We start from the raw sequence: 18,299 nt of genomic DNA, 5'->3' as shown, positions 1-18,299 counted from the left end.
AAAGGTGCAGTGGAGTCTGAGGAAGTACCCTAGGACTGCCCAGAAGTGGGCAGGGCAGACTTGAGGAGCTCAGCTTAGACTGATTTTATGTGTGTCACATTTGTCTGAAAAATACTTTGCACTCTTTGTACAAAGGAAAACTCAGCTTCTCTCGGCTTAAGGATGGAGGTCACTGTACTCATTCATCCAGCAACTATTTAATGAGCACCTATTACATACCTGGCAGTGTTTGGGAGACAGCAATGAGTAGAAGGCTGTGTCTGTGGTTATTCCTTTGGAGGGGAGTTTAGTAAGAATTGAAGCCACTTTGTGGGACATTTTTCTCAGTCAACAATATCCTCATGAATAGTATCTATAATAGTCCATTTTCAGCTACTAGAACAAAATAGTTGAGGCTGGGTACTTTATAAAGAAAAGATATTTATTTAGCTTGCACTTTTTGAGGGTGAAGTTCAGGATTAGATTGGCCTCTGATGAGGACCTAATTAATTGTGGGTGGCCCCACAGCATGGGTGTATGGAAAAGTGATCACATGACAAGACGAGAAGCCAGAGAGCAAGGAGAGGCCAGACTTGTTCTTTATATCAGTCCTCTTTCGAGAACAAACTGGGTTCTTCTGAGAGCTGTGTAAATCCCATCTAAGGGCAATGACCTAATCACCTTGCACTAAGCTCCACCTCTTAAAGGTTCCACTACTTCCCATCATTGCCATACCAAGGGCCAAGCTTCCAGTGCATGAACCCTTGGGGACACACTCAAGCTATATTCCATCATAACTGCATCTAACAAAGGTCATTTCTGAAATGTCCACATTGTCATACAATTCAGTGAGGAGATCAGTAGGATGAGTTCCTCCTCAAACTCCATGTCCTCCTCAGAATCTCAGAATGTGACCTTATTTGCAGGTGGACTTAGTGAAGGATGCTGAGTTAAAATCATCCTAGATTTAGGATGGCCCCAAAGAGAAAGACTAGTGTACTTATAAGAAGGGGAAAAGACACAGGGAAGCACCAGAGAGCAGAAGGCCACGTGAAGATGGAGGCAGAGATTGGAGTGATGTGGCCACAAGCCAGGGAACACATGGGTCACTAGAAACTGGAAGAGACAAGGAAGGGTCCTGCCCTAGAGCCCCGAGTGATGCTGCTATCACCATGATTTTAGGCTTCTACCTCTAGAACTGTGAGACAAAAAAGTTATGATATTTTAAGGCTCTGCATTCATAGTACTTTATTTCAGGAACCCTGGAAGCGTTTTGCACCAAGGCTTTCTGGTGTCCTCTCAGAAACAGACACGCACCATAGTTTCCACACATGCCCAGGCATGTTCTACCAGCCGACACGCAGGAGGCAGGCATTAGCGCATGCTCGCTCCCTAAGCCTCTCTCCCACCTGGGGAGCGAGGACTCGGGAAGGCTACTGGGGGAAAGGGCAAGGCTCATGGCTTCCACTCCCCCACCTCCTTTCTCAGTGCAAGGTGTCTCACACACCATGATCGCAGTAGCAGCTCTGGCCCTGCGCACACCAGCCCAGCAGGCCAGCACAACCACGGGAGAGGAACATTAACAAAGCAGCCCCTGATCCTCCTCTGCTCACCCCATGCCATCCATTCGGCATCCTCTAGCTCACAACCTCCAACAGGCAGAAAGGAAATGGTGCATTTGACGCCCATGCTGACTGGGACTGGGTTGTTCCAGCTGTGGGAGGCGTTTTTTTTTTTTTTTTCTTTTTATCTTTTTGAGACAGGGTTTTGCTATGCACTTCAGGCTGGCCTTGAACTCACAGCGATCCTCCTGCCTCAGCCTCTTGAGTTCTGGGATTACAGGTGTGAGCCACCATGCCCGGTTTGTGGGAGGCATTTTTGATAAGTCCATTTCAGCGAAGAGTGACAACTGTGAGAACAAAACGCCCCAAAATTCCCATGCCTGGAAGTCTCAGGGCTCCTTACTGTAGCAGAAAAACCAGTATCAATCCAAATGGAAGACTCTTTGCACTGAGGAGTTAGAAGTCAACTTTTATTATGCAGTGGGCTGGGGAACCCAGGGGTTCAAATCACCAGCCCAGAGTCAGGTTTGAGTTCAGTTTAAATATGGTTTGTGAGTGAGAAGTACAAAGCTGATAGCAGGTTATTACATGATTGGCTACATGGAATACAAGACTTATGTCATATTTGTCAGGCAGTGTGGTTGATTGACAACTGGTGGTCAACTTGTAACAGCCAGCTGAACTGAACCAGTGTGGTGCTGGGTGTGGGAGGCCCACCTGAGGACTGTTGCCAGCAGCATAAGAGGCAGAACTGGAGAGAAGCTGTTTGGAAACTGTTAGGGAAGCTGTTGGGTGCTACTGGAAGCTATAGGGAGCTGTTGGTTTTCCTGGAGGAGCTTGTCACGCTGGCTTTCCTGATGAACTTGGCTGTTCTCTTAGTGAAAGGAGCTCAGGACCTTACTGTTCCTGAGAATGGCTTTGGTTCACTTTGGGGGAACTTTGGTCCTCACTTTGAGCATTACTTCCTGGATCCAGAGGGGAAGATGGTGCACTGCTCTGTCTCCAGGAGAAGCTTGTCACCTTGGCTTTCCTGATGCGAATTTGGCTGTTCTCGTTATTGGAGGAGCTTGGGACCTCACTGTTGCTGAGGATGGCTGTGGTACTTTTGAGGGCAGCTCTGGTTCTTACTTTGCGCATCGCTTCCTGGCTCCACTGCAGATCCCTCAGCCTGCTGGCACAGATCCTTCATTCTGCTGGCACAGACTTTCTCGCTTCCACCTCTGACCTTTGGGCCTTCCAGGGCAGATCTGTGAAAGAGGCCTGCATGAGACAGTGTCATGAGCTCTAGGCCTCCAGTTGGACTCGTGGGAGGCACTGTTATGGGCTCTAGATCTTCAGCAGGACTTATGCAGGACATTACCATGGGATCTCAGCTGGATTCTTTGGTCTTTAGTGTGTGAATAGATTTCCTGCACTCTCTTTTTGTATATGATTCTTTGGGTGATTATTATAAATAATCTTATAAAATATGTGTCCTGTATTGTATTGTTCCCCTTGCAAAACCCCAAATCACAACAGGCAGGCTTACTTAGAAGGAATTGTTTAACATTCTGGAAAGGAGGGGAGGGGTTGTGAGCAGAACAAGTAGAGTTAAATGGTCCTTGACTGGGCCAATCTGTCCCAGACATGAAGTCCTTGAAGCAAGTTGGAAATGATATATATTTTTCTAACTAAGGAAAACACAAGCTGGACACAGTCAAGTTGGCCCAGCACATTCGCAAAGAGAAGTACATAGTCAAGGTTGACTATCTGTGTGACAGGCAGCAGGAGCACGGTCACAGGCTATGAATTGATTTCTAACTTTTGCTATAATATGCCTCCAAGTCTGCTATTCTATAAGTGTGCCCTTACATGATGAGCTCCCAACTTACCAGGACTGTCTATTCCCTGACAATCACACGTATCCTATCTTCCCATTGCATCTTATTGGATTTTTTTAGTCTCTTTTTTTTTTTTTTTTTTTTTTTTTTTTTTTTTTTTTTTTTGGTTTTTCTCCGGTACCGGGAATCGAACTCACGACCTTGCGCTTGCCAAGCAGGCGCTTTTGCCGCTGAGCTAAATCCCCAGCCCCCTTATTGGATTTCTATAAACCATGGAGGGTCATTATACCCATTTCTGAGACAAGGAAACAGAAGTTCAGAGATGTTTGGGGACCTTCCCAACACCCCATGGCTCTTAAGTGGCACAGCAATTTGAACCCAGGCTGGATGGATTCCAGAGCCTCCCTGTTTGCCCCTTGCCCTGTTGTGATGCTGGTTTGTAGCTGTGTTTTGCAGGGCTTGAATTTTAGCAGCACCTGGGTTATCACCAAGCCCACAGCCAACAGCTGCCTCTTGGTTTTTTTGCTTTCGTTTCTATTTCTACCACCTCTAATTCCTACAGGAAATTTATGGACACCAAAAAGACACCATCAACTCGACCCTCCATAGGGGTGCCTATTTAAGCAGAGCTTTGGACTTTAAAAGTAATTTCCCCCAAATGCCCCTTACTTATAAAAAAGCATACAAAATCATTGCTGATTTGAAGTTTACTTCCTGCTTACAGTGGTGAACGTGGTTATTTTAGGCCAAGTTAAGTTCTAGTTTTATGAGGCTGTGTAGACTCTGTGTGGTGTGTCCAGGGCTGTGCATAGTCCATTCCCGTGGTCCTCACTGGTGAACCCTGGTGCCCCCTTTTGCCCGTTTTTGGTGAATCCAGAGGGTGGAGACCGTCATTGGGCCTGGGCCATCGTGGTCCTAGCTATGGCCTGTAGATGCCAGGCCCTGCTCGAGAAGCCCCAGCATGGGAAAAACACAGGCCACTACTTCCTAGACTGGGCTTGCCACTTTGCCCGGCCGTTCCTCAAGGCTAGCACCGGTAACAACAGCCTGATGGATGTCCCCCAGGTTGTCCTCAGAAGGAAGCAGATGACAAAGCACGAGAACCAAGGGCAGCGCTCGGGGGTGCTTGGCTTCCAAGCGCAGTTCTTGAGGGCCGCGCTTCCTCCAGGTAGTCTGAGTTGCTGTCAGGCCTGAACCCTCGGAGGCTCTCTGTATCTCCTGGGAAGCTCACCCATGGATCCTCGCTCTTCCCAGACAAGCTCACCTCGGCCGGTTCCCATGCCCCACCTCCCAGAGTTGCTAGAAATCCCCGGGGCACTCAGTCACTTTTACCTTTCATGTAAGCAATGCATTTCTCGGTAGAAGTATGTCTCCTGTGAGGTTTGGGCTATACTTAGCTCTGAAGGATTTGCTGCTTGTAACTCAGACGTCGCTAGGCATGCTGTGTTTAAGCTGGCAGCCTTCTCCCACGCCCAGCCCAGTGATTCAGCCCGTGCTGGTGACTGCACCGGACAGCGAGTCAGACTCCAGCCTGGGCTGCAGACCAGTGGAGGCGGCGGCGGTGTCAGCAAACCTGTTCGAGCTTTCCTGCCCTTCTCTGCTCCTGCCCTCCGCTCAGACAGTGGCGTCCTCCACGCCCTCAGTCACACCTCAGGCACAGCCTTCTGGCTTCCAGTCTAATTACAGGTTTTCACGTCTCACTCTCCAGCAGGCTGGGAGCTCCTTGAGGGCTGGTGTTGGGACTGGTGAATCTTTTCTCCCCGCCTTACCATGCCCGGCAGAATTCGGGACTCAGGGCTGGGAGAGGTCAGAAGCGACACGTGCCCGAGTGCATGAGTGAAGCCTCATCTGCACACAAAGAGCTAGGTCTGCTGTGTCTTATTTTACCCACTGGAATGGTGAGCCTCTCAGGGCAGGGGTCTCACCTGTCTGCTTCCTGCTTCAGCCCCGGCCCCAGCCCCTAGCACCGTGCCGGCCCCCAGCAGGGCCTCTGTTGCCACACATGTTGCCCTAATCAGCTCTGTGCTCATGGTTGACTGGCCCTGTCTGGGTTTCCACAGGGAAACCTTTTCGAAGGTGCCAGGTCCTTGTTTCCATGGCAGCAAGGGTGGAGTGGATGGTGGGTAGGGGAGGGGGAGGGGCAGGGAGGGCGACAGGAGGGACTTCCACTCTCTCTGATGGCTGAGAAGAGGACAGGAAGGGAAGCCAGACATGACCGAGGTGGGCATTCTTGTGGGGCAAGGAAGGGGCAACTGCAAAGTGGAACTGGAGGCTGGAGGGTGGGGGCTCCAAAGACCTGGGCACAGGGGTGGCTCTGTAGGGCTGGCAGCCCAGCATGTGACCAGCCAGGCCAGTGGGCAGGGAGTTAGAAGATCTGCAGACCAGGGGACAGGGTGGTGTGGTGCCTCAAGTGTCTCTGGAATGGCCAAGGCTTAGGGACCCCTGCCACACGTCGAGTGTGAGGAAGGAGCCAGCCTGGCACAAGCCTGAGCCTGCGAGGACCAGAGCCTTCCACTGGCCATTGTGCGTTGGGTGGGGACCTTAAGCACGGTGACTGCAGGGAACCCAGCTGGGACTCCCTGTGGAGCCAGGTCTGCAAGGAACAGGGCGCACCCTCAGGAGCTGGCCTGACCAGGGAATTCGGGGACAGAGACCTACATTCCCACCGTCTGGGAGGGCTGATGGCTAGCCACCAGCGCCAAAGCCCCCCTCATGTTGTGCCCAGTGCCAGCTTGTGAGCACCCCTCCTGCCCTGTCCCACATTCCCAGAACCTGAAAGAGTGGCAGGACAGGTGCCGAAGGGAGGACGCATAGTGGGCGCCCCCATGGCATTCGGATCAACACTGGGTCCTCTTCCCAATTTTTATTTTTATTAGTGCATGTTTGCAGTACATAACAACTGCATTCCTCACGCGGAGTTGGTGTACAGACAGAATACACCTACATTCTTTTAGTTCATCTCCTTCCCCTCCTCTCCCTCCTCCTCCTTCCATCTCTTAGTCTCCTTCCCTTTTGCAAAAGATCTATCTCCCTGTTCCTATTATGTTTTATTTTGCTCTTTATTTATATTTTGGGCTTCTCACATAAGAGAAGCCGTGCAATGTTGAAGCTTATGTGTCTGATTTATTTCACTTAGCATCATGGCCTCAAGGTACATGCATTTTCCCACAAATGACTCAAGTTTATCCTTCTTCATGGCAGGGTAGTACCCATGGTGTGCAAATACCACAATTTCTTTATCCATTCATCTGTTGGTGGACATATAGACCTCTTTTAAGATTTAGCTATTATAAATTATGCTGCAACAAACATGGTATGCATGTGTCGCTGTAATATTATGTCTTAACTCTTTGGGGAAGATACCTAGAAGGAGAAGAGCTGGGTCAAATGGAATTTCTAATTTTAATTTTCAAAGGAATCTCCATACTGATATCCACAGTGGTTATACTAGGTTACACTCTCACCAACAGTGTAGAAGTGTTCCTTTTCTCCTGCAACCTGACAAGCATTTGTTATTATTTGATTTCTTAATGATAGCTACCCTCCTACCATGGGGCCTCAAGGCTGGCAGGCACTTGGGAAGTGGTTTTTTGGGGGGAGTATCAGGAATCGAACTCAGGACCTTGCAATTGCCAGGCAGGTGCTGCGCTGCTGAGCTGTCTCCCTGGTCCCCAGGAAGTGTTTGTTGCCAAGGAAACGAATGAAGGAAGGCAGCCTGGCACTTGTCCCTGAGGGGACGGTCTGGTCCTTTGGGGGTTACCTCCTGACTGTGGGCATCTCCACCTGGGGGGCTGTGATAAGTTCTCCAGTGCAGGGCCATGGAAGAGGAAGCCGTTGTCCTATGATGACACAGCTGGGTGGGACCCAAGCCAACTGATTACAGTGTCCACCTTACGGAGATAGGGTAAATCTGTTTGTCCGCATGGCCCCAGCACCCATTGTAGCACTGCTGTCCTCTAGCAGAGCTGCCTCCCTTTCCACTTGGGTCTTCCAGTTTTGAAAAGACTGTTGCCTGCACGTCTTCTCACCAATGACAGGAAGCCCCTCCCTATCCCAGTGTGCCCAGCATGCTGGGTTGTGGTTTGATCCCCTGGGCACTTTCCATATCCTGGAGGCTAGAAAACCTGGGTTGAAACCTACACCTCCTTCCTAGCTTACTTTTCTGAGCCTCTGTATTTGCATCTACAAAATGGGGAAGTCTGAACAGCCCTAGGGTCATTCTGAGGCCGGAGCATGACGACTTGGCTACAACGCCAGACGTAGGGATGCTCCTTGGTACATGGAAGACTTGCAGCTCCATCCAGGAGGGTAGAGGCTGCATCGTCTTCGCTCCTCACCACATCTCTCTCTGGTGCCTGCAGACAGTGTTGAGGTGCAGTGATGCTTTGGGGAAAATGTGGTTGAGGTGCTGCTGCAATACCTTGCTTGGCCGGAAGTGCTTCCCAAACTAGGAGGGGCTTATTGCGGGCTGCTGGTGACCCAGGAGGATGGAAGGGCTACCAGTCTGAGGGTGTGCTTTGGAAAATACCCACCCCCAAGGCCACCTACTTTTAGAATTGGGTGTGGTGAGGGATGGACTCCTTACAGCCGCCTTCATGGCCCTGCAAAGGCAGGAGTCAGTGTGCTTGGCTGCCTCCAATTTTCGGCACTGGTCACAACATGGCTGCTTCTGGAGGTCTGCACAGAACTGAGCTCAGGCAGGCTTTGTGTATCGCGTCCCTGTCTCTAACTGCAGCTTGCCTAGTAACCCAGATTTGTGGCCGGGCGACTGTCTAACTCTTGCCTGGTTTGGCTGGTGCTACGGTTTGCAGCTGTAGCAAATAAAGATACGGGATACCCAGTTAAATTTGAGCAGAGCTAAGAAATGCACTGTTTTGTAGTATAAGTATATTCCCTGAAATCTTTGGAACATACTTATACTAGATGATTATTCATTGTTTATCTGAAAAACAAATATAACAGAACTCCCTGCATTTTCTCTGATAAGCATAGCTGGAGCTTGTCTAGTGCTGGGACTGTAAGGGAGTCAACCTTGAGGTTTGGAGTAGGAGAGAACTGCTCCCACCCAAAGCGCATCGAATGGATGTTAGAACAATGGCATGGGTTGTTTTGTTTTTCTTTGCATAGAAAGACAGCATTCCATGTCTCTCAAAAGAAAACAGAACGGTGAATTTCAGCTCTCTGCCTTGCTCCATTGATATTGACCCAGAACATGCCTTGATTCTGAAAGGGATATTGACTGGTAGACAAGTGGCTCTTTCATTTTTCTCTGCACCCCTCCCTCTAATGCTTGGTATCCACTACCCCGGTCCCATTTGGAATACACTTAGCATGAGACGTGCAGTGGCTGTTTGCTTCTCCAGAAGGTACCTGCAGCAGGTACACGTGCCACTTGGTCAAGTGACCCGATCTGTGGACTAGGGGCCAGAGATCATAGATAGTTCAACTTCCCCATTTTCACACTATATAACCTCACAATGCCTTTGACAGGCCCTGTGCTCATTCCCAGTTTACAGATGGGAAGACAGAGACCCAGGCACAAAAAATCTTGTGGAGATCATAGAGCAACTGGATAGTGAGGCCAGGGTTCAGACGACATTCTCTGAATCTAGTGCCTAAATGCTTCTTAATACCCTGCTGTGTGGCTCTTGTGCTGGGTGCCTTGCTCTATCCTTGCCCAAGGCCTCGGTTTCCCCAATCATTCATTGAGAGGAATGGATAAGGTGATCCCATCCCTAAGATTCAAGCATTTACGGCATCCCCCTTTCTTTTCTTCCCTGGGCTGTCTCTCATTCATTCTTCAAGACCTGGCTTGGGGATCACAGGGTCCTGTCCTGTCCTGAAGAGTTCCAGCACACGGTCCAGTGGCCTCCTGTGCTTTCCTGTGTGCTCTGTGCCTGTCCCTCTTGGAGTGGCTATCCTGCTGTCTCTCAGCACATCTGCCTCCCCATGGGGCCGTGAAGGTTGCATCCAAGTCTTCTGCATCCCGTCAACCTGGAGAGCTCTTTTCCCAGCTCTTTGCATGACTAGCTCACTGCATCCAAGTCTCAGGTTGAATGTCCCCTCCTTGGAGAGCCTTTATTGACCTTCTAGGCTAAAACTCACTCTCACTCTACTCTGTTGTTTCTCGTCCACTGTCTGCATAGCACTGCTGACTGTCAGAATCAAGTGATGTGTTTGCTTTCCATTGAAATGATAGTCACTCAACATAAAATTAACCATTTTAAAATGTACATTTCAGTGGCACTTAGCACTTTCACAAAGCTGTGTGACCACCACTGCTTTCTGGTTCCAAAATATTTTTGTCACCCCAAAAAGAGACCCCACACTTGTCAAGCAGTCACTCCACATCCCTACCTATCCCTGTCCCTGGCAACCGCTAATCTACCTTCTGTTTCTATGGGTTTACCTATTCTGGACATTACACATAAATGAAATTGTATAATGCATTGTCTTTTGTGTCTGGCTTCTCTTACTTGATGTGATGTTTTTAAGATTCATCTAAATTGTCGTATGTGTTAGCACTTCATTTCTTTTTATAATTGAACAATATTCCATTGTATGGCTAGAACACATTTTGTTTGTCCACGCTCCAGTTGATGAAATTTGGATCCTTTTTACTTCTTGCTTATTCTGTGGTGAATGCCACTTCTACGAGCATGGGTATACAAGCTCTGGTGCAAACATGTTTCAGTTATTTTGGGTATGTACCTAGCAGTGGAAGAACTGGGTCAAATGATGATTCAGTGTTTAGCTTTTTGAACAACTACCAAACTGTTTTCCATAGTGCTTGTCCTCTTTTACATTCCCACCAGAAACACATACTGGTTCCAATTTCTCTGCCTTCTTGCCAATGCTCGTTATGGTGTTTGTCATCCTGATTATAAGTATCACAGTGGGTGTGAAGTGATAGCTCATTGTGCTGTTTGTTTTTATTTTTTCTTGTACCTCCCTCCAGAATGTGGCTGGGGATTGTGCCAGCCTGTTCTGGTTGATAGCCCCATGATGTGGTGTTCCCTGTAGGCTTTCCTCACATAGAGTGTGAGTCAGTGCCTGAGTGAGTGCGTTCTCACTAATGCTTGGTTCCTAGCGCAGGACCTGCCACAAGGAAGACATGCACTGGCTGTGTGCACTGTGTCCTGACTCAGTGGCCCTGGGACACAGTCTGACTCCAAAGGCAAAAGCCCATCAGGAGCACCCAAAGGGCAGGACCCCAACCAAGTGGCGGCCGCTCAGAGCAGCTGTCCCTCCTCCATAGGGCGTGGAGCAGGGGCTCAGTTTATGACAAGGGTGCCTGCTCCTGGTGGGGGTTGGAGGCAGATGAGCAAGCAAGCCTGTTGCCCCCCTCTGGAACACCAGCTCTCTGACTCAGTGTGCCCTTTTGGGATTTGGAGACCAGGCTCTGGGCTAGCGCCCTGGGAAGAGCTCGGGAACTGGTCCTAGTTGCCCACTCGAGGGTGGGGCATGGTGGGGCCTACCAGCTGCAGTTCCTAAGGCCCTGCTCCTTGGGCACCACAGCAGGTATGACTACACATTCTACAGGCCTTTTCAAGGGAGCACTCCCAAAAACACTTTGGTTGGGTATCTTCTCAAGAGGGTTGAAAACATCATATCACAGTGATCCGTGCATACCCATGTTTATAACAGCACAACTGACAGTAACTAGATCTTAGAAGTGACCTATATATCCATCAGCAGAGGAATGGATGAAGAAAATGTACTGTTTCTACACAGTGGAGTACTACTGAGCCATAAGGAAGGATAAATCTGAGTCATTTGTAGGAAAATGGATGCCCCTTGAGACCATACTACTAAGTGAAATAAAACCGACACAGATGGTTAAGTATTGCATGGGTATTTAAAATATATTCCTTCAGAATATAAATAATTTAAAGAGCAAAACAAAAGAGAAATGGTAGGTATCAGAGTGGTAGATTTCGTGGAGATAGAAAGGGGATCTGAGGGAAGATGGGAGGGCAGGGAGAGGAAGGGTGAGTAAAAAAGATCAAGATGATTTATGTACATGTACCACTTCCCCACAATGAATGTAATTATGTATCACAAACATGTAGTAATGAAAAACGCTGTGACGTTTCCTTAAAAAATAAGCATAAAAATATCATGTGACCTAATAAGTCCACCCCTAAGTGTAGATCTTTTTTTTTTTTTTTTTTTTTTTTTTTTGGTTTTTCTCTGGTACCGGGAACCGAACTCAGGACCTTGTGCTTGCCAGGCAGGCACTTTGCCTGTGAGCTAAATCCCCAGCCCCCCTAAGTGTAGATCTAAAAGAGTTAAGTATGTTCAAACCAAATATCAAGGTCCTTAGCAACACTATTCATAATAACCAAGAGGTGAAAACAACCCAAATGGCTTTCAGCTGATGAAGGGATAAACAAATTATGGTATTTCCACAGTGGAATATTACTGGCAATAAAAAGGAATGAAGCAATAATATATACTACAGTAAGGCTGAAACTCAGAACATGATGCTAAGTGAAAAAATTTAGACATAGAAAGTCACTGTTATATGATTCCATTCATATGAAATGTCCAGAATAGGCAACTCCATAGAGACAAAAAGCAGGTTAGTGGTTGCCAAAGGTTGGAGGATGGTATGGTGAGTGACTGCTCATGGGTACAGGATGCCCTTTTGGGAGATGTGAATGTTTTGGGACCGGGCAGGGATGGTGGTTGCACAGCATTGTGATTTACAAAATGCCACTGAAGTATATATTTTGAATGGTTAATTTTATGTTACTTGAATTTCATCTCTAATTTTTTAAAGCAGTCCTCTATACCTAGAGCTCACTTAGGCCTCAGGACCACAAGCCTCATCAGGGGTCAGTTTCAGGCAAAAGCAGAAAATAGTAGCTAGCTTTATGCCAGGAATCACTGGCCTCGGCACATGTGCCTGCTCACTTCACCTAAGTACCTACTGCTTGCTCCAGGGACTTCTCTTGGCGTTTGCCCTCTTGAAATGGGCAACCAAATCCACTGTTTCTACCCCTTCTGAGCCAGTGTACAGAAGTTATGTCATTAAGATTCCTATGTTCTTCCACATTCCAGAACATTCATAGGTCCCTGCAGCTGGCTTCAGTGTCAACTGCTACCACTTGTCTGACACTCACAGCATCCCTTCTACTGCCTTACCAAATTGTTCCAACCAGGGCCCCTGCCACAGTGGAGAAACAGGGAGCTGGCTTTGGGGAGCCATACCCTGGAGTCCTGAGGGCCAGGAGACTGCTGGAGATGCTACCTTTTATGTAGACACATGGTGTATGTCCTCGGACAGTAGGCAAGGTTCCTGGAGCAAGAAGAGGTGTACTCCAGGTTTGCCCTGAGCAGTCACTATGAGCTAGTTGCAGGCCAGGTTGGCACTTTGCAGAATCTTAAAAATCAGCCCCCTGCCTAATCATGCTACTGATGAGCCAGTCCTGCAGAGCCTTTCCTGATCGTTGTCAGGCCTCTCTGACCTTTATGTGTCTCCTCAGCTGGCAATGCTCCTGTGTTCACTTTTTCAACTTTCAATTTAATCAGAAAAGTTATTGACTCATACAATAGGAAGTCTAAAGATAGGGCTGAGTTGATGATTGCTAGATACCCGGACTTTTTCCTGTCTCTCTTCACTGCCATCCATGCCACTTATCTAAAGATTGATTCCCCTCATGTCCCTAGTATGGCTGCAGATAACGATTTTGACTGTATAATTTCTTGTTTGAATTCACTGAGCAAGAGAGTCAGGAAGGGTCTCAATGGCCCCACTTAGTTCACTTGCTCACCCCTGTACCAGCCACTGCCACAAAAGGAAATGAGAGGCGACATTCAGCTTAAACCTAGGTTTTTGCGTTTCATGAGAACTCTGTATCACCAGGCCCATCTTTGCCAGCACCCCCAGGTTGAGTCAGGCAGTGCCTTTGCAGAGCCTGTCAGTCCCCACACTTCTTCTGTCATAGTACTGTGCCACTGTGTGGTCACTGAGTTTTATTTACTGTCATTTCTGGGAGAATAGGGCTGTGTTGGGTCTCCTGTGGCCTCAGGGACTGGCCCAGATGAGCTGCTTTACAATACTTGTTGAAAGAAGGAGAGCACGAATGAATGAAAGGAAGGGTGTATTCACGGCTGAGTGGTGTGGGTCAGGGGCCAAGGGTTGGATGGGATGGGATAGGAGGCATAGCTAAAGACAGGCTCTTGTGTGCAGAGGCCCTGTGGAAGCAGGATACGCCCGTGTGAGATTACTCAGGCAGCCCAAAGTCCCAGGTCCCTCCTCCCAGTGGGAAGCCCTGATCCAGTGCCACAGGGAGTCAGAAGCCAGCCCAGCTGGACATGCACCAGGTCGGACCCATCCCCCGCCCCTCACATGGGCCTTTCCTGGCCACTGACTTCACCCTCCTGTGCTTGCCTGTCCTCGTCTCACCTTCTGGATTTGACACACACTGGTGCCCTCTGTCTGGTTATTAATAATACTCAAGGGTCATGCTAATAAAGTCTGCTCCAGGCATCCCTTCTAGGTGCCAGGCCCCAGGCTATGGGCTATGCCAGGCACTGGATGTCCTCCCAACCACAGTGACATTGGAAATACCCCCGGCTCCCAGAGCGGCATTGGTTAGGGGTGCAGACAGAAAGTCCTGCCTTGTCATGCCAAGGAGGTATGCCAAGGATTTGCCCAAGCGGGGGTGCAGTGTGGTGCAAAAGTAGAAAGTCTATTTTTCAAGGGGCCCTCATAGATAGGTGTCCTCATAGATAAATAGGTCGTACTGGAGCTGCTCTGACTGGCATTTGGGGACAGGAGCCCTGTCTCCTCACCTTCCCATCTCCTGTTCAGTGGCCCCTGAAGCTCAACCTTGGCTCCTGTTGCAGCTTTGCTCCTTAGTAGCCTGCTGTTCTGAGCAAGTCACCTTAGCTCTCAGAGCCTGAACCGTCTCATCTGTCACAGGGGTGGGGAGGTGGGGGCGGAATAAGAGTCTTCACCTCAAGGCTTCTGGTGAGCTTGGCATGAGATGCTGACTGTGAACAGGCCCTGCATAGGAAGTGCTTAGTGCTTGCCTGGCACCAAGCCATTGGTCAGTGGGCTGCCTGAGTACTCTCGTGCCTCTCAGGGATCCCTGCAGAGCACAAGCTCAGTCTTTCTGCAGTTCCTCCTACCGTCTTCCCACCTGTGCTAGATTGCTCCAGTTCCATCCCCATCCATGCATCCATGCATCGGTGCATCCACCTCCCCGCCCATCTACCTGTTCATCCACCCATGCATTTATTCCTGGGACAAATACCTGTAGGGCTCCTACCAGGTGTGAGGCACCACTCTGGGGACCAGACACTCTGCCATCATGGCACAGTTATAATCATTTGATATTAGGCAAGCTGGACTAAGCAAGAACTCTCCCCCTCGCCTGTACCATGAAAAAATTCCATTCACATTTCCCCAGGACCCTGTTCAGCAGAAGACAGAAAGACAGCCTCTTGTGTTCCCCTCTTTCTGTAGGAGAGGCTCTGAAGTGCTCCCTGATGCCACTGGGGGAAGGCAAATGATGTGATGGCAGCCTCTTGACCCCTCCCGCCACTTTCCAGGCTTTCCCAGGGTTCTGCTGGAGCCCTCAACATTCTGTCATGGAATGGGCATGCATACTGGGCAGGCCTGAGCCCAGGAGGCCCTCTTGAGGATAAACTCTTTGGGGTTTGACTCAGCCGCTTGGAGGCCCCCTCCCATTCATCTAAAATCTCTGTGAAATCAGTCACTATGGCCGAAGGGAAGAAAGCAATTGAGTTACAGAGTATAGCAACTACTTTCTAGGAACATGGTTTGCAGCCTTGCATGAATTTTGGAGCCACTTCTAGGTTGCCAGCCGCCTCTGCGATGGGCATGGGTGTGGATGGAGGGAAATACCCACCAGCAGGACAGCCACACTCCCTCTTCCTCCCACAGAACTCTGAACCTGGGCCAAGGGGGCCTTGCAGTAACGAGTTGGGCTGATGTGCCCCTAGGCACTTACTGCTGGCAGGATGCCAGGCCAACCCCCCCAGTACAAGTGCCCGGAAGTCCTCTCCTCAGCTCAAGAAACCAGTGGGCTCTGAGTCAGAAACTCAGTGCCCCTCATGGAGCACATGCTGTTGGGTTCGCCTCAGAAGCTCCTGCTCCCTCAGACTCCTGAGGGATCTCAGGAGACATTGCTTCCTCTAGGAGTGCACCTCCCTCTGCACCTCCTCCCTTGGCCAGGATTGGCCTCCTCCTTTGTGGTCTTATAGTCCCCCAAGAACACCTTAGCCATGGCAATTTCCCGCCTGCAATATAACATCTGTCTTTCTCCTCATGATCCTGAGGCTACTTCCTGTTGTTACTTACAAGTACCTGGCATAAAGCAAATGCCCCAGGGAATGAATGAACTAACAATTATGGATGGTGAACATCAAAGGCGGAAGAAATGAGCAGCGCCCATCCCACCCATTGCCTTGGGTCCCCAAGGCATGGCTAACAGCAGCCTGTCCCTTGTGGTGGCAGGCAGGGCTCACTGTCAGGCATTGGGGGCGTGGAAGAGGCCAGGCCACCACCTGGCGGAGGTATGCAAAGTCCTGAGCCCTCACAGGGGCAGGGAGCACGCACAGAGCCTGCCAGGTATGGCAGGGGGCCGGGTGGAGGGGTTGGTGGCAGCTCCGGGACAGGGTGGAAGAGTGAGCAGTGACTTCCTTGGCTTGAGCCCTGAGGGCAGTGCTCAGGGGCAGGGTTAGTGTAGAGCCCTGGTTAGTGGTGAACAGCAGGCTGGAAGAATTCCAAGCGGCTCCAGCCTGTGGAGACTCCAGCCTGAGTCTCCACAACCTTTGGCTTCTCTTCTCAGAAGGCCCATTTTACTACAAAATTAGAGGGATTAGGTTCACTTTCACTGATAAGTAACATGATGATTATTTTATTATGTTTAAATAAACATGGATATATTGTGTATTGGAATGCAAATTCCCCTCCCCCCTTTTTTTAGTGAGTTTGTGATGAATGGTAAATATATTCACCATGGGAAGGTGGTACATATACATATCATATCTTGATTCTTTTCACTCCCTTCCTGCCTGTCTCCCCCCAGCCCAGGTTCTCCAGAATGCAAATGTTGCATGGAGTTTTAAGCTAGAGTACAAGGGGTCAAAGGGCAATTTTGGGGCCAGGGATCACGGCTCTGTGGTAGAGCACTAGTCTAACATGCACAAGGCCCTGGGTTCAAATCCCCAGGTCTGCACAACTGAAAAACAAAAATAGCAGCTTTGGGAAGAAAGGTCGTCGTGTGCAGACCTCCCCAGGTGGGCAGCGGGGACTTGGCGTAGACTAGTATGGGCTCTGGGTGGGATGTTCTGTCCACTTTGAGAGCTGGCCCTAGCTGCTTCTGTTTGTGGCTGGTGAGGCTTGAGCATTCCTGAGCCCCGAGGGTCCGGTCACCATCCTTAGTCTCTTTCACCTCCCAGGAAAGAGACACCAACTCCTTCTTTTTTTATTTTTATTTTATTTTTATTATTAGTCTATGTTGGTGATACACAATAATCACATTCATCTCGGAGAAGTGGTACATTAGCATGCCATACCTTGATCATTTTATTTCCCCTTCCCTCCTAACCTCCCTTTTCCCCTCTTCTCCAGGTCCCCTTTCGTCTCCACAGAGTCCGCTCCTCTTTTCTGACCATCTCTCTGTTACTCGGTTCTTTACATTGCTATACTTTGAATTTCTCATGTAAGAGAAACCATGTGATATTTAGCCATGTGTGTGTGCTTTATTTCACTTAGCATGATGGTCTCAAAGTGCATCCACTTTCCTACAAATGACTCACGTGTCTCCTTCACGGGTGAGTGGCACTCCGTTCAGGACACCAGCTCCTGTACTGAATCCACTGCCGTGCGGTGGGCTGAGCGATACAGCAGCGCAGTTCCCCTCCAGCTTCCTGCCAGCACGGGAGAAGTCTAGGGGCCTCTGGGCTCTGTGGAGGAGAGATGGTGAGGGTTGAGGTCCCAGGAGAACTCTAGCGTGGCCACTCTTGGATAAGCACCCTCCTCCTCTCCTCCATGGCCACCTCAGCTTCTGTCTTGACCTTCCCTCGCCTAGCCTCTCCATGCCTTCAAGCGCAAGGCTGGGAGCCCATTCTGCTCAGCTCACCCACCTGTGAGGGCAGGCATGGGCTGCCGTGATGGAGCACCACAGCTGGATGGCTCAATGAGGGGAATATGCGTGCTCTCACAGTTCTGGAGGCTTCTCTCCAGAAGGTGAATCCATGTGCGGAAGTCCCTGGACTGGGTAGATTTCATTTGGCCCCCGGGTCGTGTCTGCTCTTGTTGGCAGCCTCCAGATTGTGTCTTGAAGAACAATCTCTTTGGGGACCATGTGGAGCCTCATTTGTGGTGTCTGTGTCATCCGGAGCATGGGGATTCCACTCTTGCCATTTCTCCGTGCTAACTGCATACTTACTTTAGTGTCCTCTCAGGAAAGCCTGCTATCGTGAATTCCTTCCAGCCACGTTTTCACACTGCACTAGCCCACTTTTATTTTACAGTTTGAATACTGAAGGACCCTGATTAGAATAATCAATTCTGTATCAAGAAACAGGCTTCCTAGGAATGAGAGAAGCATCTAGCCATGTGCCCAGAAACCTGGAAAACCACTCTCTTATTCCAGCCACATCCGCCTCAGCCTCAGGAGAGCTGGGCAGAGTGGGCTCTTCAATTGCCAAATTCTATTATGGCGAAGAATGCAATCAATTTTGATCCTATTCTTAAAGGATTTATGAACGGGAGGCTGCCCCTTCTGCACAGCAGCTTCAGGGTTTATTTAGATTTGTAGGGACTGTGGTGGTGTTAGGTACCTTAGGACAACCAAGAGTGCATGCTGAGAAGATGCTAGTAGCTAACATTCATTGACCATGTGTCAGTACTGGCTGCTGCTTCCCGGCAAGGCGGGTGGCTCTCATGTGATCC

The sequence above is a fragment of the Chinchilla lanigera genome, unplaced genomic scaffold (assembly GCF_000276665.1).
Source record: "Chinchilla lanigera isolate Chin_1 unplaced genomic scaffold, ChiLan1.0 scaffold00097, whole genome shotgun sequence".
In the NCBI taxonomy this organism is placed as follows: Eukaryota; Metazoa; Chordata; class Mammalia; order Rodentia; family Chinchillidae; genus Chinchilla; species Chinchilla lanigera.
Note: the sequence above shows the minus strand (reverse complement) of the source record.